We start from the raw sequence: 23,404 nt of genomic DNA on the forward strand, positions 1-23,404 counted from the left end.
TGAGCCCCCGAGCGTTTTCCCCCTCTCCCGCAGTCAATCCCCTCCTCTAGCCAGTCTAGCCACCCGAGCCGAGAGCTCCGTGTCGCCGGCCATGGCGCCGCCGTGGCCAGGGCACCCAAAGCTTGCGTCCGAGCACATGGTTGTGCTCCTACTGGGCCGTAGCTGCCGCCCCGCTGCTTAACTTGCTCCGCCACATGCTCTAGCGCAGCTGCCGCACACACCAAACTCTGGCGGCCACCCAAGTGCTCGCCGTCGGTGAACCAGGCCACCCTGCAACCTTCTGACACCTCCCCTGGATGCGGAAGAGCGTGGGCTACCTCCTGGTGGTTCCCGCGCGTCCAACCGCCGTCTGTAGCTCAAGTCCGGCGAGTTGCCGCCGCAGTTTTGGTTGTCGCCGGCGAAACTCCGGCGAGGGCCGACGTGGCCTCGTCATTAGCACTAACCCCGCCAGTTGGACCACCAGTAGACGCTGACAGCGGGCCCCGCAGCGGGTCAAAGCCGGAGTCAACGCGGGATTAGTGTCTATCTCACTGACCAGTGGACCCCACTGGTCAGGTTTGACCTGGACCCGGTCTGTTGACCTGCTGACGTCACAGTGACGCAGTGCTGATGCAGTTAATTATTTTCTGGAATTATTCTTATACAGGAAATTCCAAAAAATCCTATAAACTTCTAAAAATCATAGAAAATAATCTATAACTCAGAATGAAAAGATTTATATATGAAAAATGATCAGAAAAATCCAATCTATCCATCTGTACTGGTTTCATGCATGTCTAAACAACTTAACCTTGCTGTTTAGTTCAAAACATGATAAGGCACTTTTTAAATTCATAATCTGAGTTTGGGATTGAACCTTTGGTTCAAAATGACCCAAACCCATCTGTTTTTAGTTGCATTAGCCAAAACACATTCATATTGCCATGTCTTAGCATGCATCATAATTGTTGCATTGCATTGATTGTGTTCTTCCTTGTTTGCTGGTGGTTGTCCCCTCTCGATAGACGTGGTTCCGACGATGAGTTCGATGACACCGATGAAGAGTTATACTATCTTCAGAAGTGCCAGGCAAGCAAAACCCCCTTGTTCATTCCGATACAATCCCACTCTCTCGCTCCTGCTCTCTTTTACTGCATTAGGACAACAGCGATTCAACTGTTACATGCTACGGTAGTTGAACCCCTTTCCTCTGCATGACCTGTCATTGCCACAGTAAATAGATGAAACCCACTAGCATGAGTAGGAGTTGTTTGAGCCCCGATGTGCCTACTCATTCATGCTTGTTTGTCATGCCTGCTATTGCTTAGAGTTGTGTCAGGTCTGATTCATCGGGAATGAATTGGAAAGTGGTGAACATGTCCTACGGTGTGAGAGCTAAGTGTGTGAACACGATTTGGTAAAGGTAGCGGTGAGAGGCCATGTAGGAGTACATGGTGGGTTATCTCATTGAAACCGTCCTCAGGAACTGAGTTCTGTGTTTGTGATCCATGAACAGTTACTACCACACATTGGGCTCCGGGCGCTCCAAGCTCTCTCGACTTATTAATCAACCTGATCTCTGTCCAGGAGTTGCAACTAGTTTCTGGTGTTTGTAGGTAGTGTTAGTAGTCTACCAAGTGGCACCCGGTATAGGTGGGCTTGGGACAGACTAGGCACACGTGGCCTGGTGTACCGAGTGGCACCCGGATGGTGGGCTCGGGAACCCTGCACACATCGTTTGGGGCCGTGAGCGACACCCCGGCCGGATCTCCTTGCGGATGGAACCCGAATAGGCGATAAACCTGGACGAGAGACTTGTGTGGTTAGTCAGGTCGTGGCCGACTCCCTCGCCAGGCTTCCGCTTGAAGGTTGCCGAGGTACACGACGTGTACATGGTGGTAAGTGGCGAGAGCGTGTGTGACGAAGTACACCCCTGCAGGGTTAATATGATCTATTCGAATAGCCGTGTCCGCGGTAAAGGACTTCTGGGTTGCCTGTACAGTTCATAGACAAGTGAAAGTGGATACTCTAAAATGCGCAAGATAAGCGTGAGTGCTATGGATGGCGTTCTCGTAGGGAGACAGGAGCGGATCCATAGTGGTGTATTGGTATGGTGAATTTGTGGACTCGTGTGCGCCACCTCAAGGAGTTACTTGCAGTTGTAGTTCAGGATAGCCACTGAGTCAATGCTGGCTTGCTGCAGTTAAACTCCACCACCCCCTTTGTTGACACCGATGCATATGTAGATAGTTCTGATGTAAGTCTTGCTGGGTACATTTGTACTCACGTTTGCTTATTTTATGTTTTGCAGAGAGACGACAGTCTCGCTAGTAGTTCCGTGTGGACTTCGACGTTTAGCTTGTTACCTCAGCTACGATCTTGTGCCATCGGCAGGATCTAGTAGATAGTCAGGCTTCTCAGCCTTTTCCATTTATAGTTGTCTGTACTCAGACATGTTAAGCTTCCGCATGTGTTTGACTTGTATGCTCTGAATGTTGGGTCATGAGACCCATGTTTGTAATATCTGGCTCCTCGGAGCCTAATGAATAAATACTCTGAGTCGTAGAGTCTTGTTGTGATGCCATGTTGTATTTGCACATATCGAGCATATTGTGTGTATGATTGAAATGCTTGGTATGTGTGGGATCCGACAACCTAGTTGTTTATCCTTGGTAGCCTCTCTTATGGGGAAATGTAGTCTTGTGCTTCCACGAGCCATAGTAGTCCGCTACAGCCCGGTTCACCGGAGTCCTGCTAGCCCAGCACTACTGCTCCGGAACACTTGACTGGCCCGCATGTGATTCACTTCGTTCCTGTGTCTGTCCCTTCGGGGAAATGTCACGCGGTGACATCCGGAGTCCTGCCTAGCCTGCTACAGCCCGGGTTCCCGGAGTCCTGTTAGCCCAGTGCTACAACCCGGATTCACACGCTGCTGACCGACATGCTCGATGTTGATTCATGTATGCCTGTCCCCGTAAGTTAGTGCCACTTTGGGTTCACGACTAGTCATGTCGGCCCGGGTTCTCTGTCATATGGATGCTAGCGACACTATCATATACGTGAGCCAAAAGGCGCAAACGGTCCCGGGCCATGGTAAGGCGACACCCGTGGGAATACCGTGCGTGAGGCCGCAAAGTGATATGAGGTGTTACCGGCTAGATCGATGTGACTTGGAATCGGGGTCCTGACAATCAGCGTCCGTCTTCCTCTTGAAGATCCATTTAATCTCAATGGCTCACCAATCATGGGGCAAGTCAATCAAAGTCCATACTTTGTTCTCATACATGGATCCCATCTCAGATTTCATGGCCTCAAGCCATTTTGCAGAATCTAGGCTCATCATTGCTTCCTCATAGTTCGTAGGTTCGTCATGGTCAAGTGGCATGACCTCCAGAACAGGATTACCGTACCACTCTGGTGCGGACCGTACTCTGTTTGACCTACGAGGTTTGGTAGTAACTTGATCTGAAGTTTCATGATCATCATCATTAATCTTCCTCACTAATTGGTGTAGGCATCACTGGAACTGATTCCTGTGATGAACTATTTTCCAACTCGGGAGAAGGTACAATTTCCTCATCAAGTTCTACTTTCCTCCCACTCACTTCTTTCGAGAGAAACTCCTTCTCTAGAAAGGATCCATTCTTAGCAGCGAATGTCTTGCCTTCGGATTTGTGATAGAAGGTGTACCCAACTATCTCCTTTGGGTATCCTATGAAGACACAATTCTCCGATTTGGGCTGTGCTTATCAGGATGAAACTTTTTCACATAAGCATCGCAACCCCAAACTTTAAGAAACGACAACTTTGGTTTCTTGCCAAACCATAGTTCATACGGTGTCGTCTCAACGGATTTAGACGGTGCCCTATTTAACGTGAATGTAGCTGTCTCTAATGCATAACCCCAAACGATAGTGGTAAATCGGTAAGAAACATCATAGATTGTACCATATCTAATAAAGTACGGTTACGATGTTTGGACACACCATTACACTGTGGTGTTCCAGATGGCGTGAGTTGCGAAACTATTCCACATTGTTTCAAATGAAGAACAAACTCGTAACTCAAATATTCTCCTCCACGATCAGATCGTAGAGACTTTATTTTCTTGTTACGATGATTTTCCACTTCACTCTGAAATTATATGAACTTTTCAAATGTTTTAGACTTATGTTTCATCAAGTAGATATACCCATATCTGCTCAAATCATCTGTGAAGGTCAAAAAATAACGATACCCGCCGCGAGCCTCAATATTCATCGGACCATATACATCAGCATGTATGATTTCCAACAAATCTGTTGCTCGCTCCATTGTTCTGGAGAATGGCGTTTTAGTCATCTTGCCCAAGAGGCATGGTTCGCAAGCATCAAGTGATTCCAAAAGCCCATCAGCATGGAGTTTCTTCATGCGCTTTACACCAATATGACCTAAACGGCAGTGCCACAAATAAGTTGCACTATAATTGTTAACTTTGCATCTTTTGGCTTCAATATTATGAATATGTGTATTACTACGATCGAGATCCAACAAACCATTTTCATTGGGTGTATGACCATAGAAGGTTTTATTCATGTAAACAGAACAACAATTATTCTCTAACTTAAATGAATAACCGTATTGCAATAAACATGATCAAATCATATTCATGCTCAACGCAAACACCAAATAACACTTATTTAGGTTCAACACTAATCCCGAAAGTATAGGGAGTGTGCGATGATGATCATATCAATCTTGGAACTACATCCAACACACATCGTCACCTTGCCCTTAACTAGTTTCTGTTCATTCTGCAACTCCCATTTCGAGTTACTACTCTTAGCAACCGAACCAGTATCAAATGCCGAGGGGTTGCTATAAACACTAGTAAAGTACACATCAATAACATGTATATCAAATATAGCTTGTTCACTTTGCCATCCTTCTTATCCGCCAAATACTTGGGGTAGTTCCGCTTCCAGTGACCAGTCCCTTTGCAGTAGAAGCACTTAGTCTCAGGCTTAGGTCTAGACTTGGGCTTCTTCACTTGAGCAGCAACTTGCTTGCCGTTCTTCTTGAAGTTCCCCTTCTTCCCTTTGCCCTTTTCTTGAAACTAGTGGTTTTGTCAACCATCAACACTTCATGTTCTTCTTGATTTCTACCTTCGCCGATTTTAGCATCGCGAAGAGCTTGGGAATTGTTTTCGTCATCCCTTGCATATTATACTTCATCACGAAGTTCTAGTAACTTGGTGATAGTGACTAGAGAACTTTGTCAATTACTATCTTATCTGGAAGATTAACTCCCACTTGATTCAAGCAATTGTAGTACTTAGACATTCTGAGCACATGCTCATCAGCTGAGCTATTCTCCTCCATCTTGTAGGCAAAGTACTTGTCAAAGGTCTCATACCTTTCAACATGGGCATGAGTCTAAAATACTAATTTAAACTCTTGGAACATCTCATATGCTCCATGGCGTTCAAAACGTCTTTGAAGTCCCGATTCTAAGCCGTAAAGCATGGTGCACTAAACTATCAAGTAGTCATCATATCGAGCTTGCCAAACGTTCATAACGTCTGCATCTGCTCCTGCAATCGGTCTGTCACCTAGCGGTGCATTAAGGACATAATTCTTCTGTGCAGCAATGAGGATAATCCTTAGATCATGGATCCAATCCGCATCATTGCTACTAACATCTTTCAACTTAGTTTCTCTAGGAACATATCAAAAATAAAACAGGGGAGCTAAACGCGAGCTATTGATCTACAACATAGATATGCTAATACTACCAGGACTAAGTTCATGATAAATTAAAAGTTCAATTAATCATATTACTTAAGAACTCCCACTTAGATAGACATCCCTCTAATCATCTAAGTGATCACGTGATCCAAATCAACTAAACCATGTCCGATCATCATGTGAGATGGAGTAGTTTTCAATGGTGAACATCACTATGTTGATCATATATTCTATATGATTCACGCTCGACCTTTCGGTCTCAGTGTTCCGAGGCCATATCTGCATATGCTAGGCTCGTCAAGTTTAACCTGAGTATTCCGCGTGTGCAAAACTGTCTTGCACCCGTTGTATTTGAACGTAGAGCTTATCACACCCGATCATCACGTGGTGTCTCAGCACGAAGAACTTTCGCAACGGTGCATACTTAGGGAGAACACTTATACCTTGAAATTTAGTGAGAGATTATCTTATAAAGCTACCATCAAACTAAGCAAAATAAGATGTATAAAAGATAAACATCACATGCAATCAAAATGTGTGACATGATATGGCCATCATCATCTTGTGCCTTTGATCTCCATCTCCAAAGCATCGTCATGATCTCCATCGTCACCGGCATGACACCATGATCTCCATCATCTTGATCTATATCAATGTCTCGTCACATGGTCATCTCGCCAACTATTGCTCTTGCAACTATTGTTATCGCATAGCGATAAAGTAAAGCAATTATTTGGCGCTTGCATCTTATGCAATAAAGAGACAACCATAAGGCTTCTGCCAGTTGCCGATAACTTCAACAAAACATGATCATCTCATACAACAACTTATATCTCATCACGTCTTGACCATATCACATCACAACATGCCCTTCAAAAACAAGTTAGACGTCCTCTACTTTGTTGTTGCAAGTTTTACGTCGCTGCTACGGGCTGAGCAAGAACCGTTCTTACCTACGCATCAAAACCACAACGATTGTTCGTCAAGTTAGTGCTGTTTTAACCTTCACAAGGACCAGGCGTAGCCACACTCGGTTCAACTAAAGTTGGAGAAACTGACACCCGCCAGCCACCTGTGTGCTAAGCACGTCGGTAGAACCAGTCTCGCGTAAGCGTACGCGTAATGTCAGTCCGGGCCGCTTCATCCAACAATACCGCCGAACCAAAGTATGACATGCTGGTAAGCAGTATGACTTGTATCGCCCACAACTCACTTGTGTTCTACTTGTGCATATAACATCTACGCATAAAACCTGGCTCGGATGCCACTGTTATGGAACGTAGTAATTTCAAAAAAAATTCCTATGCCCACACAGGATCATGGTGATGCATAGCAACGAGAGGGGAGAGTGTGTCCACGTACCCTCGTAGACCGAAAGCGGAAGTGTTAGCACAACGCGGTTGATGTAGTCGTACGTCTTCACGATCCGACCGATCCAAGTACCGAACGCACGACACCTCCGAGTTTAGCACACGTTCAGCTGGATGACGTCCCACGAACTCCGATCCAACAGAGCTTCGAGGGAGAGTTCCGTCAGCACGACGGCGTGATGACGGTGATGATGATGCTACCGACACAGGGCTTCGCCTAAGCACCGCTACGATATGACCGAGGTGGATTATGGTGGAGCGGGGCACCGCACACGGCTGGGAGAGATCAATAGATCAACTTGTGTGTCTAGAGGTGCCCCCTGCCCCCGTATATAAAGGATCAGGGGGAGGAGGTGGCCGGCCAGGAGGAGGGCGTGCCAGGGAGGAGTCCTACTCCCACCGGGAGTAGGACTCCCTCTTTTCCTAGTTGGAGTAGGAGGGGAAAGGAAGGGAAGGAGAGAGGGGGAAGGAAAGGGGTGCCGCCCCCCTCCTTGTCCAATTCGGACTAGAGGGGGAGGGGCGCGCGGCCAGCCCTAGCCGCCCCTCCTCTTCTCCACTAAGGCCCATCTTGGCCCATTAAACTCCCGGGGGTTCCGGTAACCCCCCGGTACTCCGGTATATGTCCGATACTCCCACTCTGGTGTGGATCTTACTCTGGTTGACCTACGAGGTTCGGTAGTAACTTGATCAGAAGTTTCATGATCATCATCATTAGCTTCCTCACTTACTGGTGTAGGAATCACTGGAACCGATTTCTGTGATGAACTACTTTCCAATAAGGGAGCAGGTATTGTTACCTCATCAAGTTCTACTTTCCTCCCACTGACTTCTTTCGAGAGAAACTCCTTCTCTAGAAAGGATCCATTCTTAGCAACGTATCTTGCCTTCGGCTCTGTGATAGAAGGTGTACCCAACAGTCTCATTTGGGTATCCTATGAAGACACATTACTCCGATTTGGGTTCGAGCTTATCAGGTTGAAGCTTTTTCACATAAGCATCGCAGCCCCAAACTTTAAGAAATGACAACTTGGGTTTCTTGCCAAACCACAGTTCATAAGGTGTCGTCTCAACGGATTTAGATGGTGCCCTATTTAACGTGAATGCAGTTGTCTCTAAAGCATAACCCCAAAACGATAGCGGTAAATCAGTGAGAGACATCATAGATCGCACCATATCTAGTAAAGTACGATTACGACGTTCGGACACACCATTACGTTGTTGTTTTCCAAGTGGCATGAGTTGCGAAACTATTCCGCATTGTTTCAAATGAAGACCAAACTTGTAACTCAAATATTCTCCTCCACGATCAGATCGTAGGAACTTTATTTTCTTGTTACGATGATTTTCCACTTCACTCTGAAATTCTTTGAACTTTTCAAATGTCTCAGACTTATGTTTCATCAAGTAGATATACCCATATCTGCTTAAATCATCTGTGAAGGTAAGAAAATAACGATACCCACCGCGAGCATCAACACTCATCGGACCGCATACATCAGTATGTATTATTTCCAACAAGTCTGTTGCTCGCTCCATTGTTCTGGAGAACGGAGTCTTAGTCATCTTGCCCATGAGGCATGGTTCGCAAGCATCAAGTGATTCCAAAAGTCCATCTGCATGGAGTTTCTTCATGCGCTTTACACTAATATGACCTAAACGATAGTGCCACAAATAAGTTGCACTATCATTATTAAACTTATATCTTTTGGCTTCAATACTATGAACGTGTGTATCACTACTATCAAGATTTAGTAAAAACAGACCGCTCATCAAGGGTGCATGACCATAAAAGATATTACTCATATAAATAGAACAACCATTATTCTCTGATTTAAATGAATAACCATCTCGCGTCAAACAAGATCCAGATATAATGTTCATGCTCAACACTCGCACCAAATAACAATTATTTAGGTCTAAAACTAATCCCAAAGGTAGATGTAGAGGTAGTGTGCCGACAGCGATCACATCGACTTCCGAACCATTTCCCACGCGCATCGTCACCTCGTCCTTAGCCAATATTCGCTTAATCCGTAGCCCCTGTTTTGAGTTGCAAATATTAGCAATGGAACTAGTATCAAATACCCAGGCTCTACTGCGAGCATAGGTACACATTGTCGGTGTTCCGGGAACGGGGGTCCCCAGACTTGCCTGCCTGCGGCCCACGACGTGGCTATGCTAGCAGGCTTGTACGACCCATGTTCATCAATGAGACATTCAAGACCCTCGCGAGGGGCCAAGCCTCACGGGGCAGACGACGCAAGACCTCCTCAGGAGCGGCCTCACCAGGCTGCCTCGCGAGGAGCGGAGAAATCAAGGCAGGGTAAACCTCGCGAGGCTCTCGTGACGTGAGCCATGACGATCAAGATCAGGCGGGCGCCAGCGCGCGCAGCGTCCTTGTTTCCCCTTTGGTGCTAAGGAGGCAAGCGCAGGCGCGGAGTACCGAGGCATCAAGCAAAGGTCTCCATATCAGTGCAACGAGACCAAGACCAGCAGGACGGCAGGACGGAGGTCACCATGGAGCCCAAGACGGCGTCACCACCAGAGCCTTTGGCAGGCGAAGACTACTTTTGTCAAGATAGCTTGTACTAGTTGTCTCCTTTCAAATTGGCCGTTGTGGAATCCCTTTCCGCTTAATATTTGGGGACAGGACCAAGGCCTCTATAAATATGACTAGCCACCACAGAGGAGGCAACTGAGCCCGAACGGATTGAGAGGCATCTCACCCACACAAGTTCGTCGAGCACAAGAACACCTCAACCTCAGGAGGCTGTTCTTCCCCTTGTACTGTTCACCATCAGCCCAAGAGGCAATCCACCACCACCACACTGGAGTAGGGTGTTACACCACAACGGTGGCCTGAACCAGTATAAATCTTGTGTCTTTTGCGTTGTGAGTTCGTCGAGTTCGTCCGCGAGATCTTAGCGAGCTCGGGCGTGGATCGGTAGGGAGGAAACCTTCGCGCGCACCCCAGTGTTCGAACCTTGAGGGTTTTGCCGGAACCCGTGATCTGACACTTGGCGCGCCATGTAGGGGTGCGCCGGAGCCTCTTCCCCGCCAATCGACCCACCGACGCTCCGCGGCCCCAATGTCCGGCGACCCGAGGGCCGACTCCGACCGCTGGGCAGCCTGGCCAGCCCGGGCGACGCCACCTGCCCATGAAGACCTCAATCCTACGCTCCAGGCGGCCCGAGAACCGCCTAACGCCACAGTGCATGAGCGGCGTGGCGGGGCGCCGTCCACCCTCACTCCACGACAAGCGCGAGCCGCTGCAAGGGCCGCAATCCACGCCGCAGCAATGGCGCCACACACACGGCGGGAGCAGGCGAACATGCAGGCCGCGCTCACGGTGGCGCGGGATTTGCTGGGGTGCCGACTGATGGAGAGCGGCCGGGATGCACTGCTAGAACGCGTCGCTGAGCTGCTGGATGCGGCGGCGTCGGGAGCGCCGCCTTTCTGCTATCTGCTTCCTTCTCAGGCCACTACGGGATCTCACAGCGGGCCTCGCCGCAACCACGCGCCCTCAGGCGTGCCTGGGGGCTTCATCGACACCAGCACGACCGACGGTGCCGGGGGCCCCGCCGCCCCCGTGCCGCCTGCGACAAGCATGGGCACGAGCGTCGCCTCCCACGGTCCCAGCGAGATGTCGCGCTACCATCCTCAGGACGCCGCGCTGGGCCGAGCAACGTGGAGTGTGGGGCACTACGGCGAGGTGTTCGGGGTAACAGCCCTGGAAGCCTACGTGCTCCGCATGATGGACCAAGAGTACACGCCGGTAGACGACCCTGGCGCGTTCCTCGGAGAAGGCTGGGAAGAAGAGGCGCTAGAAGCTGAGGCCTTCCGGGTGCCGACGGGGAACCACGACGACCGCGTCTGTGAAAACAACTACAGGGTACCGCTAATCTCTCAAGAGCAGGCTTACGCTAACCGTGGGCTGCAAGTGAATCAGGTCACAACGTCGGCCGACGACCCGGGCGCAGCGGCCCCCCTCCCGCCAGGGGAAGCACGTCGGGGGCTGCATGGAGGGAGCCAGGAGCAAGGCCCCTCCCCACGGCGCGTGAAGCCAGGCGTCACCCGGAGGTAGGCCTTCTGCCGGGGAGGTGCCGGCGAGCCTTCCCCTGGCAGAAGACCTGTGGTCGCCGAGGGCCCCGCTGGCGTCCCCTTTCCCCCCTTTGTGTCGTCCTGGTTGCCGGTTGGCTCAAAGGTGGTCGAGGGCGGCGCAAGGCGGGGCCCTCGTCTGGCAATATGAAGCAAGGCCGGTACCTGTGAAGAAGGCCCAGTGCCTGTGAAGATCGCCGCCCGTGACACTCTCACGTAATAATGAGTGGGGCTGTACACGCCCCGGAGTCTCCGGAGAGCCGCCCTCGGGCCTCGGGGGCTCCCTCCCATGCCTAGTGGTAGCACTTAGCTCCGCGCTGGTGAGAAGACTTGAAGACAAGAAGACTAGACTAGGTGCCGGACGCGGCCATTTGCTTTGAATCCCTTTTCTTTAGCCTTGCCCTTTGGATTTGGATTTGAGTTGAAGTTGAGTTTTCATTGATGCGCGCTGGGGGGTGCCTTTTCTCGTTCGGAGCAATTTCTCGTTATCTGGTTCTCGCCTTGTTTTGGACTCACGCACCACGCCTTCCACTCACGAGCCCCTCGTGAGCTGGATTGGGCGAGGCACACGTGTGCCGCGCGTGCATGCTAACGCCATAGATGGTGCTCGCCTCTCACGAGGCCCCCTCGGGTGGATTGACGGGCTCTCCAGGAGTCCCGAAAGCTCATGACCTCACGATTCGGTTTGTGACCCGCCCGACTAAGGTAAGCCACGATGGGAACTTGCCGCCAGATTTACGGTTTCACGAAGGCGCACACTCAGTTTGACATAAGAGAATGAAGGCAGCGGTTTGTTTACACGAGGGGCTCCCCGTCTCAAAATGCTCTCACAATCTTTAGGGGCCATGCCCGAGTTTTTGCATACAGGATAAAACAGCAGAGGAACATGGGATCAGCCAGATATGTCGCTCACCGCATCACCTTCAGACGCGTCACTCGCGTCATCGTCGTCTTCGCCGGCATTATCGCCGCCTTCGGCGACGCCTCCATCGCCGTCGTTGACCACGGCACCTTCGTCTGCCACGACCACCACCGCTTCGTCTTAGGAAGTGAAGGCCCTGACCAGCGCGTCCACGTTGTCCTCCACCCACCGCGCCAAGTCACCACTAATGGCCTGCGGTACAGGGGCAATGGCAGCGTCGAAGTCGAAGTCGGGGAAGGAGTTCCGAATATGGCTGAAGACACGGGAGAACACGCGCCCGAGCAGGCCCCGACTTCTCTCTTCCACAAGCTGGCGAGCCCTATCAGACCGGGCTTCCAGGCGCGTCACCACGTTGATGAAGAAGTTCATGTGAATGGCGTAGTCATTCGAGTGGGGGTGCGGTGCATTCTCATCACAGATGTAGCCCAGGGCGGTATTAGCCCTGCTCCGGAGGTCCTGAAGCATGGGGGCGTGCTCGCGCTCCAGCGTCCGCCGTTGAAGTACTTCCTCCCTATTTTGCCGCGCGACGGCCTCGGCGTCATCAACCCGTTTCCGAAGAGAAAGCAACTCGGCGCGGGCGGAGGCCAAGTCCGCCTGCGCCATGACCAGGGCGGTAGCCGTGGCCTCCTCACACCTCTCCGCCTCATCTAACCTGGGCCTGAGAGCGGCGGTCCTGCCCGCTGCCTCAGTTCCCGCAAGCTTCAGCTTCAGGTCGTGCCAACCTTCAAGATCCGCGCGAACCTCGGCCACCCGGCGGTCGACTTCCTCCTGGACCTTGGCCTCGCGAGCCCCGATGACATCTTCCGCTTGGGCAACTTGACGCTCCCTCGTCTCCAGTTGCTCAAGCTCGAGGCTACGCTCCACGGCTTCCAGAGCCAACGCCTCCTCGCGCTTCCAGACCTCCTCTTCCTCGGCGGGCGTCCCCCTCAGCGATGCAAGGGCGGCTCTGCGCGCCTCCACTTACCGCTCGAGGGACGCACTCCAGGCTTGGAGCTCCCACGCGCGCTTCTCCGCAGCCTTGCGACGGCGGTCAACCTCGCGAGCCTCCTCCAAGGCTCGGGAGCAAGCCTCACGGGAAACCTTGAGGGACGCCTCGGCCTTCGCATTGTCAAGATCACGCTGGTAGCGGCCAAGGTTGGTGGCCACCCTCAGCTTACGCCATTCCTCCACCAGCCGAAGACCCTCAGCCTCAAGGCGCAAGTCGACACCCGCGAGTTCTTCACCAAGTCGGCTCATCGCGCCCATCGTCTCCTAGAAGAGCTCATGACCAACGACGCTTCGCCCGCACTCGAACTCCAACGCACGGCCCACCTCATCCTCCGCCACGGGGGCTGCAGGCGGGACGTGAAGCGGCGCACCCCCTCTCAGCAGGGGGCTGGGGGCTGGTGCCGCTCCAGGTGCCAGCCCGACCTCACGAGGGGCCCCGGCCAGTCAGGGCCCGCTGCTTGAGGAGGAGCTGAAGACCGAAGCCAACCAGCTGCTGTCCATGACCAGAGGAGGAGTCCGGGGAACGCCCGCCATGCTCCAAGCCAGGTCGTGGAGGAAGGGCGAAGGAGCCGCAGATTCAAAGCGCCATGAAGGTGAGCGCACCCCCTCGACCGGCCCAGCTCCAGGCGCGGCATGCAGGCTCGGGATGCTCAAGGCCGATGGGGGTGCCGAAGAAGGCAGGGATTGCTTCTCGGGGGACTCAATGGCCCTGGCAGAAGGGGTCCTGAAGAGCCAGCGTCAGGGAGGAAAGCAGCAATCAAGAAATCACAAGGTGCAGTACTTACACGTCAACGGCGATGTACTTTCGTCGCTTCAACGGCCCGAAGATACCGCTGCCGCTCGGAGACCCTTTCCTCTTGCGGAGTTCCTCGAAGTCCACACAAAGCCGACCGAAGCGCTGAACGTGGCGGCCAGTACGGGGTGCAGCCGGAGAAGTGCTCGAGAGAACAACTTCAGGGGTGCCTGGCTGCACAGAACAGTCGGGCGCCGTCTCACCGCGACCTCCCGAGGCCTCCGGAGTTTCAGCCTCGGGAGCCGCGTGCTGCATCATCTTAGCGACCAATGTCCCAGAATCACGGGTTCCTGAGGACGACGCCCCAGGAGCCCCAGGCGGGGTCCGCACATCAGCACTCGTGCCGCCAGCCTCTGGCGCCGCTCGTCCCCCTGCACCCACATTCGGGACGAGCTCGGCGCCGGCGACGAAGAAGGGAACCACATTGATAGGGTTCTCGCGGGACCCCACCAGGCCGTTCGGACGCAGTCCCCACTCGTCAAAGGGAGGCATGCTCCCTGCAAATTCAGCCTTGTTCTTGTAGCGGTATAGCAGACAGTTCTTCCCAGGCAAGTCATCCGGTGAAGGGACACCTGTCAGGACCTCGAGCACCGTTTGCCGCGTCCCAAGGGGGAGCCCGGACTCCTGAAACATCATATGGTCCTGACTGCTGAGCAAGGTCCACATCGGGCGAGAATGGCGCTGAAGCGGAGTGACCCGGCGCTTGATGAACTCCTTCACCACCATAGGCGCGGTCACGCCGCGGTCCTTCAGCCTCCTCAGATGGGGGCTCGCGAGCCTCTCCTGGCCCCAGCCGGAGTGGGAAACGGCAGGCGCTGACAGGGCGTAGAGCAGAGGGCTGAGCACACCGGCGTCGACAAACACCCACTGTGTCCGAAACTCGCTCGTGGATGGAGGAAGCTCGAAGTCGATCCCCGCACCCGCTGTCGCGGCCACGGCCTAGAAGCTCATGCACCCTGAGCTTTGTTGTGGGTCAATCAGATGCAATGAGAAGAAATGATGTAGGAGGGCCACAGAAGGAGCGATGCCCACCATGGCTTCACACACAAAGGCAAAGGCGGCAAGGAGAGTCACGGATTGAGGGTCGAGATGCAGCATGTGGATCTGATAATGCTCAAGCACCGCATTGAAGAAGGCAGGGAAAGGAGGAATCAGGCCAGCCCAAAGGGCATCGATGAAGATTGGGACCACGGTGGCTGCCCGGGTAATGCGAGCGCGAGACGCAGGCCAAGCCATCGTCTCCCCCCACTCGTTGAAGCTGGAAGCGAGCATTGGACGCACCTTGTCCATGGCCTCGTCATTGAGCACCAAGGATCGGCCGACCGCAGGCTCGACGGCCAGAGGCGCACTTGGTGAAGACAGGGGTTTCTTCCCCCTGTCTGCTTGTTTTGGTGCCATGGAGACAAAGCGGATAGGGTGCAAGTCAGATTGGAGAGGAGGAGCAGAGTCTCGAGAAAGCAGAGGGATTGGGGAAGCAAGGCGTGGGCGATGGAAGAATAACTATGTAGGTTGCGGGGGCCGCACAGCCAGGCGGATTCCAAGGCAGCGTGGGGAAGCGGAGACGCCCACGTCCAATCAACCGCCACGCATCGACCAAGGCCGCAGGCTTTTGGGGCCCGCGGCGCTCCGCGCTTGACCTTTGGCTTCGCCTCGAAGCCAAGCCCGAGCGCGCCTTGGGCCCGGGGGCTACTGTCAGTGTTCTAGGAACGGGGGTCCCCAGACTTTCCTGCCTGCGGCCCACGACGTGGCTATGCTAGCAGGCATGTACGACCCATCTTCATCAACGAGACATTCAAGACCCTCGCGAGGGGCCAAGCCTCGCGTGGCGGACGACGCAAGACCTCCTCAGGAGCGGCCTCACCAGGCTACCTCGCGAGGAGCGGAGAAATCAAGGCAGGGTAAACCTCGCGAGGCTCTCGTGACGTGAGCCATGACGATCAAGATCAGGCGGGCACCAGGAGGGCGCCAACGCGCGCAGCGTCCTTGTTTCCCTTTTGGTGCTAAGGAGGCAAGCGTAGGCGCAGAGTACCGAGGCATCAAGCAAAGGTTTCCATATCAGTGCAACGAGACCAAGACCAGCAGGACGGAGGTCACCATGGAGCCCAAGACGGCGTCATGATACGTCCCCAACATATCTATAATTTTTGATTGCTCCATGCTATATTATCTTCTGTTTTGGACAATATTGGGCTTTATTATCAACTTTTATATTATTTTTGGGACTAACCTATTAACCGGAGGCCCAGCCCAGAATTGCTGTTTTTGCCTATTTCAGAGTTTCGCAGAAAAAGAATATCAAACGGAGTCCAAACGGAATGAAACCTTCGGGAGCGTGATTTTTGGAACGAACATGATCCAGGAGACTTGGACCCTACGTAAGAGAAGCTTCCAGGAGGCCACGAGGTAGGGGGGCGTGCCTACCCCCCAGGGCACGCCCTCCACCCTCGTGGGCCCCTTGTTGCTCCACCGACGTACTTCTTCCTCCTATATATACCTACGTACCCCCAAACGATCAGATACGGAGCCAAAAACCTAATTCCACCGCCGCAACCTTCTGTACCCACGAGATCCCATCTTGGGGCCTGTTCCGGAGCTCCGCCGGAGGGGGCATCCATCACGGAGGGCTTCTACATCAACACCATAGCCTCTCCGATGAAGTGTGAGTAGTTTACCTCAGACCTTTGGGTCCATAGTTATTAGCTAGATGGCTTCTCTCTCTTTTTGGATCTCAATACAATGTTCTCCCCCTCTCTCGTGGAGATCTATTCGATGTAATCTTCTTTTGCAGTATGTTTGTTGAGACCGATGAATTGTGGGTTTATGATCAAGTTTATCTATGAACAATATTTGAATCTTCTCTGAATTCTTTTATGTATGATTGGTTATCTTTGCAAGTCTCTTCGAATTATCAGTTTGGTTTGGCCTACTAGATTGATCTTTCTTGCAATGGGAGAAGTGCTTAGCTTTGGGTTCAATCTTGCGGTGTCCTTTCCCAGTGACAGTAGGGGCAGCAAGGCACGTATTGTATTGTTGCCATCGAGGATAACAAGATGGGGTTTTTATCATATTGCATGAATTTATCCCTCTACATCATGTCATCTTGCTTAAGGCGTTACTCTGTTTTCATGAACTTAATACTCTAGATGCATGCTGGATAGCGGTCGATGAGTGGAGTAATAGTAGTAGATGCAGGCAGGAGTCGGTCTACTTGTCTCGGACGTGATGCCTATATACATGATCATACCAAGATATTCTCATAACTATGCTCAATTCTGTCAATTGCTCAACAGTAATTCGTTCACCCACCGTAAAATACTTATGCTCTTGAGAGAAGCCACTAGTGAAACCTATGGCCCCCGGGTCTATCTTCATCATATTAATCTTCCAACACTTAGTTATTTCCTTTGCCTTTTACTTTGCTTTTATTTTTACTTTGCATCTTTATCACAAAAATACCAAAAATATTATTCTACCATGTCTATCAGATCTCACTCTCGTAAGTGACCGTGAAGGGATTGACAACCCCTTATCGCGTTGGTTGCGAGGATTTGTTTGTTTTGTGTAGGTGCGAGGGACTCGCGCGTAGCCTCCTACTGGATTGATACCTTGGTTCTCAAAAACTGAGGGAAATACTTACACTACTTTGCTGCATCACACTTTCCTCTTCAAGGGAAAACCAACGCAGTGCTCAAGAGGTAGCAAGAAGGATTTCTGGCGCCGTTGCCGGCGAGGTCTACGCAAAAGTCAACATACCAAGTACCCTTCACAATCCCTTATCTCTCGCATTACATTATTTGCCATTTGCCTCTCGTTTTCCTCCCCCCACTTCACCCTTGCCATTTTATTCGCCCTCTCTTTTTCGTTCGCCTCTTTTTCGTTCGCCTCTTTTTCTTTTGCTTGTCGTTATGGCTAGTCCTCTATCTTCTCCGTTGTCTCCCGAAAATGAAGTTCTAAATTTTAAACAAAGGGAGGGAGAAAATCTAAAAGACGCTTGGTATAGAATTTGCAATGCTCAAAATAGATCTACCAGGAAGCAATCTACTTCTGTTCTTCTCCGCAATTTTTATGTAGGTGCTAATCCTTGGTATAGATATATTCTTGATACCATTACCGGAGGGAATTTCTTGGGTAGCCATACTTTTGACTCTTATAATGCTATGATAGATTTATTTGGCTCACCACCTCTTTTGGTTAATGGAACTATGTTAACTTTGGAGCATGTAATGCAAAGGCTTGAAATTATTGAAAATAAGGTTGCTACCATAGAGTTAATTGAAAATTTGGATAAAAAGATCCACAACCGAATCACTCAATATGGATCTAAAGTAGGAGTCACTTTGAAAAATATTAAAGAGAAGGAACCCACAGTTACTAAGAAAATAAATCAGGATTCCACTAGGATCGATAAACTTGAAGATATCATTACCAACTTGGTAATCGCTTTTTCTTCCGTGAAGAATACTCCAAGTCCTCCTACTAAAATTTCCAAGCTTATGTATGATCCTAAAAATAAGGGTGAATCCTCTAGTAAGGAAACTGCGGATCTCAAATCTATAAGTATTCATCCCAATCCTGTTGCTATCATTAAGGAACCATTTGCTACAAATGAATTTTTCGATCTTGTGCCTAAAAGTTTGATAATTACTAAAAAGAAAGAAATTTCTAAGGATAATAGATGTCTCATTGAAGAATTGCCTACCAAAGATGGCAATACCTAGATCTATCCTTGCTTTTATGCCTAGCTAGGGGCGTTAAACGATAGCGCTTGTTGGGAGGCAACCCAATTTTATTTTTAGTTTTTTTTGCTTTTGCTTCTGTTTAGGAATAAATATTTGTTCTAGCCTCTGGTTAGATGTGTTTTTATGTTTTAATTAGTGTTTGTGCCAAGTTAAACCTATAGGCTCTTCTTGGATGATAGTTATTTGATCTTGCAGAAATTTCCAGAAACTTTCTGTTCACGAAAACAATTATTAAAAATCACCAGAACGTGATAAAATACTGATTCCAATTTCTGCTGATCAATAAACAAATTTCCTAGGTCTTCCTATTTTGGCTGATTTTTTTGGAGTTCCAGAAGTTTGCGTTAGTTACAAATTACTACAGACTGTTCTGTTTTTGACAGATTCTGTTTTTCGTGTGTTGTTTGCTTATTTTGATGAATCTATGGCTAGTAAAATAGTTTATAAACCATAGAGAAGTTGGAATACAGTAGGTTTAACACCAATATAAATAAATAATGAGTTCATTACAGTACCTTGAAGTGGTCTTTTGTTTTCTTTCGCTAACGGAGCTCACGAGTTTTTCTGTTGAGTTTTGTGTTGTGAAGTTTTCAAGTTTTGGGTGAAAGATTTTTGATGGATTATGGAACAAGGAGTGGAAAGAGCCTAAGCTTGGGGATGCCCATGGCACCCCCAAGATAATCTAAGGACACCAAAAAGCCAAAGCTTGGGGATGCCCCGGAAGGCATCCCCTCTTTCGTCTACTTCCATCGGTAACTTTACTTGGAGCTATATTTTTATTCACCACATGATATGTGTTTTGCTTGGAGCGTCTTGTATGATTTGAGTCTTTGCTTTTTAGTTTACCACAATCATCCTTGCTGTACACACCTTTTGAGAGAGCCATACATGATTTGGAAATTATTAGAATACTCTATGTGCTTCACTTATATCTTTTGAGTTATATAGTTTTGCTCTAGTACTTCACTTATATCTTTTAGAGCACGGTGGTGGATTTGTTTTATAGAAACTATTGATCTCTCATGCTTCACTTAGATTATTTTGAGAGTCTTAAATAGCATGGTAATTTGCTTAAATAATCCTAATATGCTAGGTATTCAAGAATAGTAAAAACTTTCTTATGAGTGTGTTGAATACTAAGAGAAGTTTGATGCTTGATGATTGTTTTGAGATATGGAGGTAATAATATCAAAGTCGTGCTAGTTGAGTAGTTGTGAATTTGAGAAATGCTTGTGTTGAAGTTTGCAAGTCCCGTAGCATGCACGTATGGTAAACGTTATGTAACAAATTTGAAACATGAGGTGTTCTTTGATTGTCCTCCTTATGAGTGGCGGTCGGGGACGAGCGATGGTCTTTTCCTACCAATCTATCCCCCTAGGAGCATGCGCGTAGTGCTTGGTTTTTGATGACTTGTAGATTTTTGCAATAAGTATGTGAGTTCTTTATGACTAATGTTGAGTCCATGGATTATACGCACTCTCACCCTTCCATCATTGCTAGCCTCTTCGGTACCGTGCATTGCCCTTTCTCACATTGAGAGTTGGTGCAAACTTCGCCGGTGCATCCAAACCCCGTGATATGATACGCTCTTTCACACATAAACCTCCTTATATCTTCCTCAAAACAGCCACCATACCTACCTATTATGGCATTTCCATAGCCATTCCGAGATATATTGCCATGCAACTTTCCACCATTCCGTTTATCATGACACATTCATCATTGTCATATTGCTTAGCATGATCATGTAGTTGACATAGTATTTGTGGCAAAGCCACCGTTCATAATTCTTTCATACATGTCACTCTTGATTCATTGCATATCCCGGTACACCGCCGGAGGCATTCATATAGAGTCATACTTTGTTCTAGTATCGAGTTGTAATCATTGAGTTGTAAATAAATAGAAGTGTGATGATCATCATTTTCTAGAGCATTGTCCCAAGTGAGGAATAAAAAAAGAGAAAGGCCAAAAAAAGAGAAGGCCCAAAAAAATGAGAGAAAAAGAGAGAAGGGACAATGCTACTATCCTTTTCCACACTTGTGCTTCAAAGTAGCACCATAATCTTCATGATAGAGAGTCTCTTGTTTTGTCACTTTCATATACTAGTGGGAATTTTTCATTATAGAACTTGGCTTGTATATTCCAACAATAGGCCTCCTCAAGTGCCCTAGGTCTTCGTGAGCAAGCAAGTTGGATGCACACCCACTTAGTTTCTTTTGTTGAGCTTTCATACATTTATAGCTCTAGTGCATCCGTTGCATGGCAATCCCTACTCCTTGCATTAACATCAATCGATGGGCATCTCCATAGATCATTGATTAGCCTCGTCGATGTGAGACTTTCTCCTTTTTTGTCTTCTCCACATAACCCCCATCATCATATTCTATTCCAGCCATAGTGCTATGTCCATGGCTCGCGCTCATATATTGCGTGAAAGTTTATAGGTTTGAGATTACTAAAGTATGAAACAATTGCTTGGCTTGTCATCGGGGTTGTGCATGATGAGAGCATTCTTGTGTGATGAAAATGGAGCATGACTAAACTATATGATTTTGTTGGGATGAACTTTCTTTGGCCATGTTATTTTGAGAGGACATAATTGCTTAGTTAGTATGCTTGAAGTATTATTATTTTTATGTCAATATGAACTTTTGTCTTGAATCTTTCAGATCTGAATATTCATACCACAATTAAGAAGAATTACATTGAAATTATGCCAAGTAGCACTCCGCATCAAAAATTCTGTTTTTATCATTTACCTACTCGAGGATGAGCAGGAATTAAGCTTGGGGATGCTTGATACGTCTCCAACGTATCTATAATTTTTGATTGCTCCATGCTATATTATCTTCTGTTTTGGACAATATTGGGCTTTATTATCCACTTTTATATTATTTTTGGGACTAACCTATTAACCGGAGGCCCAGCCCAGAATTGCTGTTTTTGCCTATTTTAGAGTTTCACAGAAAAAGAATATCAAACGGAGTCCAAACGGAATGAAACCTTCGGGAGCGTGATTTTTGGAACGAACATGATCCAGGAGACTTGGACCCTACGTAAGAGAAGCTTCCAGGAGACCACGAGGTAGGGGGCGCGCCCTCCACCCTCGTGGGCCCCCTGTTGGTCCACCGATGTACTTCTTCCTCCTATATATATGTACGTACCCCCAAATGATCAGAGACGGAGCCAAAAACCTAATTCCACCGCCGCAACCTTCTGTACCCACGAGATCCCATCTTGGGGCCTGTTCCGGAGCTCCGCCGGAGGGGGCATCCATCACGGAGGGCTTCTACATCAACACCATAGCCTCTCCGATGAAGTGTGAGTAGTTTACCTCAGACCTTCGGGTCCATAGTTATTAGCTAGATGGCTTTCTCTCTCTTTTTGGATCTCAATACAATGTTCTCCCCCTCTCTCGTGGAGATCTATTCGATGTAATCTTCTTTTTGCAGTGTGTTTGTTGAGACCGATGAATTGTGGGTTTATGATCAAGTTTATCTATGAACAATATTTGAATCTTCTCTGAATTCTTTTATGTATGATTGGTTATCTTTGCAAGTCTGTTCGAATTATCAGTTTGGTTTCACCTACTAGATTGATCTTTCTTGCAATGGGAGAAGTGCCTAGCTTTGGGTTCAATCTTGCGGTGTCCTTTCCCAGTGACAGTAGGGGCAGCAAGGCACGTATTGTATTGTTGCCATCGAGGATAACAAGATGGTTTTTTATTATCATATTGCATGAATTTATCCCTCTACATCATGTCATCTTGCTTAAGGCGTTACTCTGTTTTCATGAACTTAATACTCTAGATGCATGCTGGATAGCGGTCGATGAGTGGAGTAATAGTAGTAGATGCAGGCAGGAGTCGGTCTACTTGTCTCGGACGTGATGCCTATATACATGATCATACCAAGATATTCTCATAACTATGCTCAATTCTGTCAATTGCTCAACAGTAATTCGTTCACCCACCGTAAAATACTTATGCTCTTGAGGGAAGCCACTAGTGAAACCTATGGCCCCCGGGTCTATCTTCATCATATTAATCTTCCAACACTTAGTTATTTCCTTTGCCTTTTACTTTGCTTTTATTTTTACTTTGCATCTTTATCACAAAAATACCAAAAATATTATTCTACCATGTCTATCAGATCTCACTCTCGTAAGTGACCGTGAAGGGATTGGCAACCCCTTATCGTGTTGGTTGCGAGGATTTGTTTGTTTTGTGTAGGTGCGAGGGACTCGTGCGTAGCCTCCTACTGGATTGATACCTTGGTTCTCAAAAACTGAGGGAAATACTTACGCTACTTTGCTGCATCACCCTTTCCTCTTCAAGGGAAAACCAACGCAGTGCTCAAGAGGTAGCACGTCACCACCAGAGCCTTTGGCAGGCGAAGACTACTTTTGTCAGGATAGCTTGTACTTGTTGTCTTCTTTCAAATTGGCCGTTGTGGAATCCCTTCCCGCTCAATATTTGGGTAGAGGACCAAGGCCTCTATAAATAGGACTAGCCACCACAGTAGGAGGCAACTGAGCCCGAACGGATTGAGAGGCATCTCACCCACACAAGTTCGTCGAGCACAAGAACACCTCAACCTCAGGAGGCTGTTCTTCCCCTTATACTGTTCACCATCAGCCCAAGAGGCAATCCACCACCACCACACCGGAGTAGGGTGTTACACCACAATGGTGGCCCGAACCAGTATAAATCTTGTGTCTTTTGTGTTGTGAGTTCGTCGAGTTCGTCCGCGAGATCTTAGCGAGCTAGGGCGTGGATCGGTAGGGAG

This window comes from Triticum aestivum, chromosome 3D (genome assembly GCF_018294505.1).
Source record: "Triticum aestivum cultivar Chinese Spring chromosome 3D, IWGSC CS RefSeq v2.1, whole genome shotgun sequence".
In the NCBI taxonomy this organism is placed as follows: domain Eukaryota; kingdom Viridiplantae; phylum Streptophyta; class Magnoliopsida; order Poales; family Poaceae; genus Triticum; species Triticum aestivum.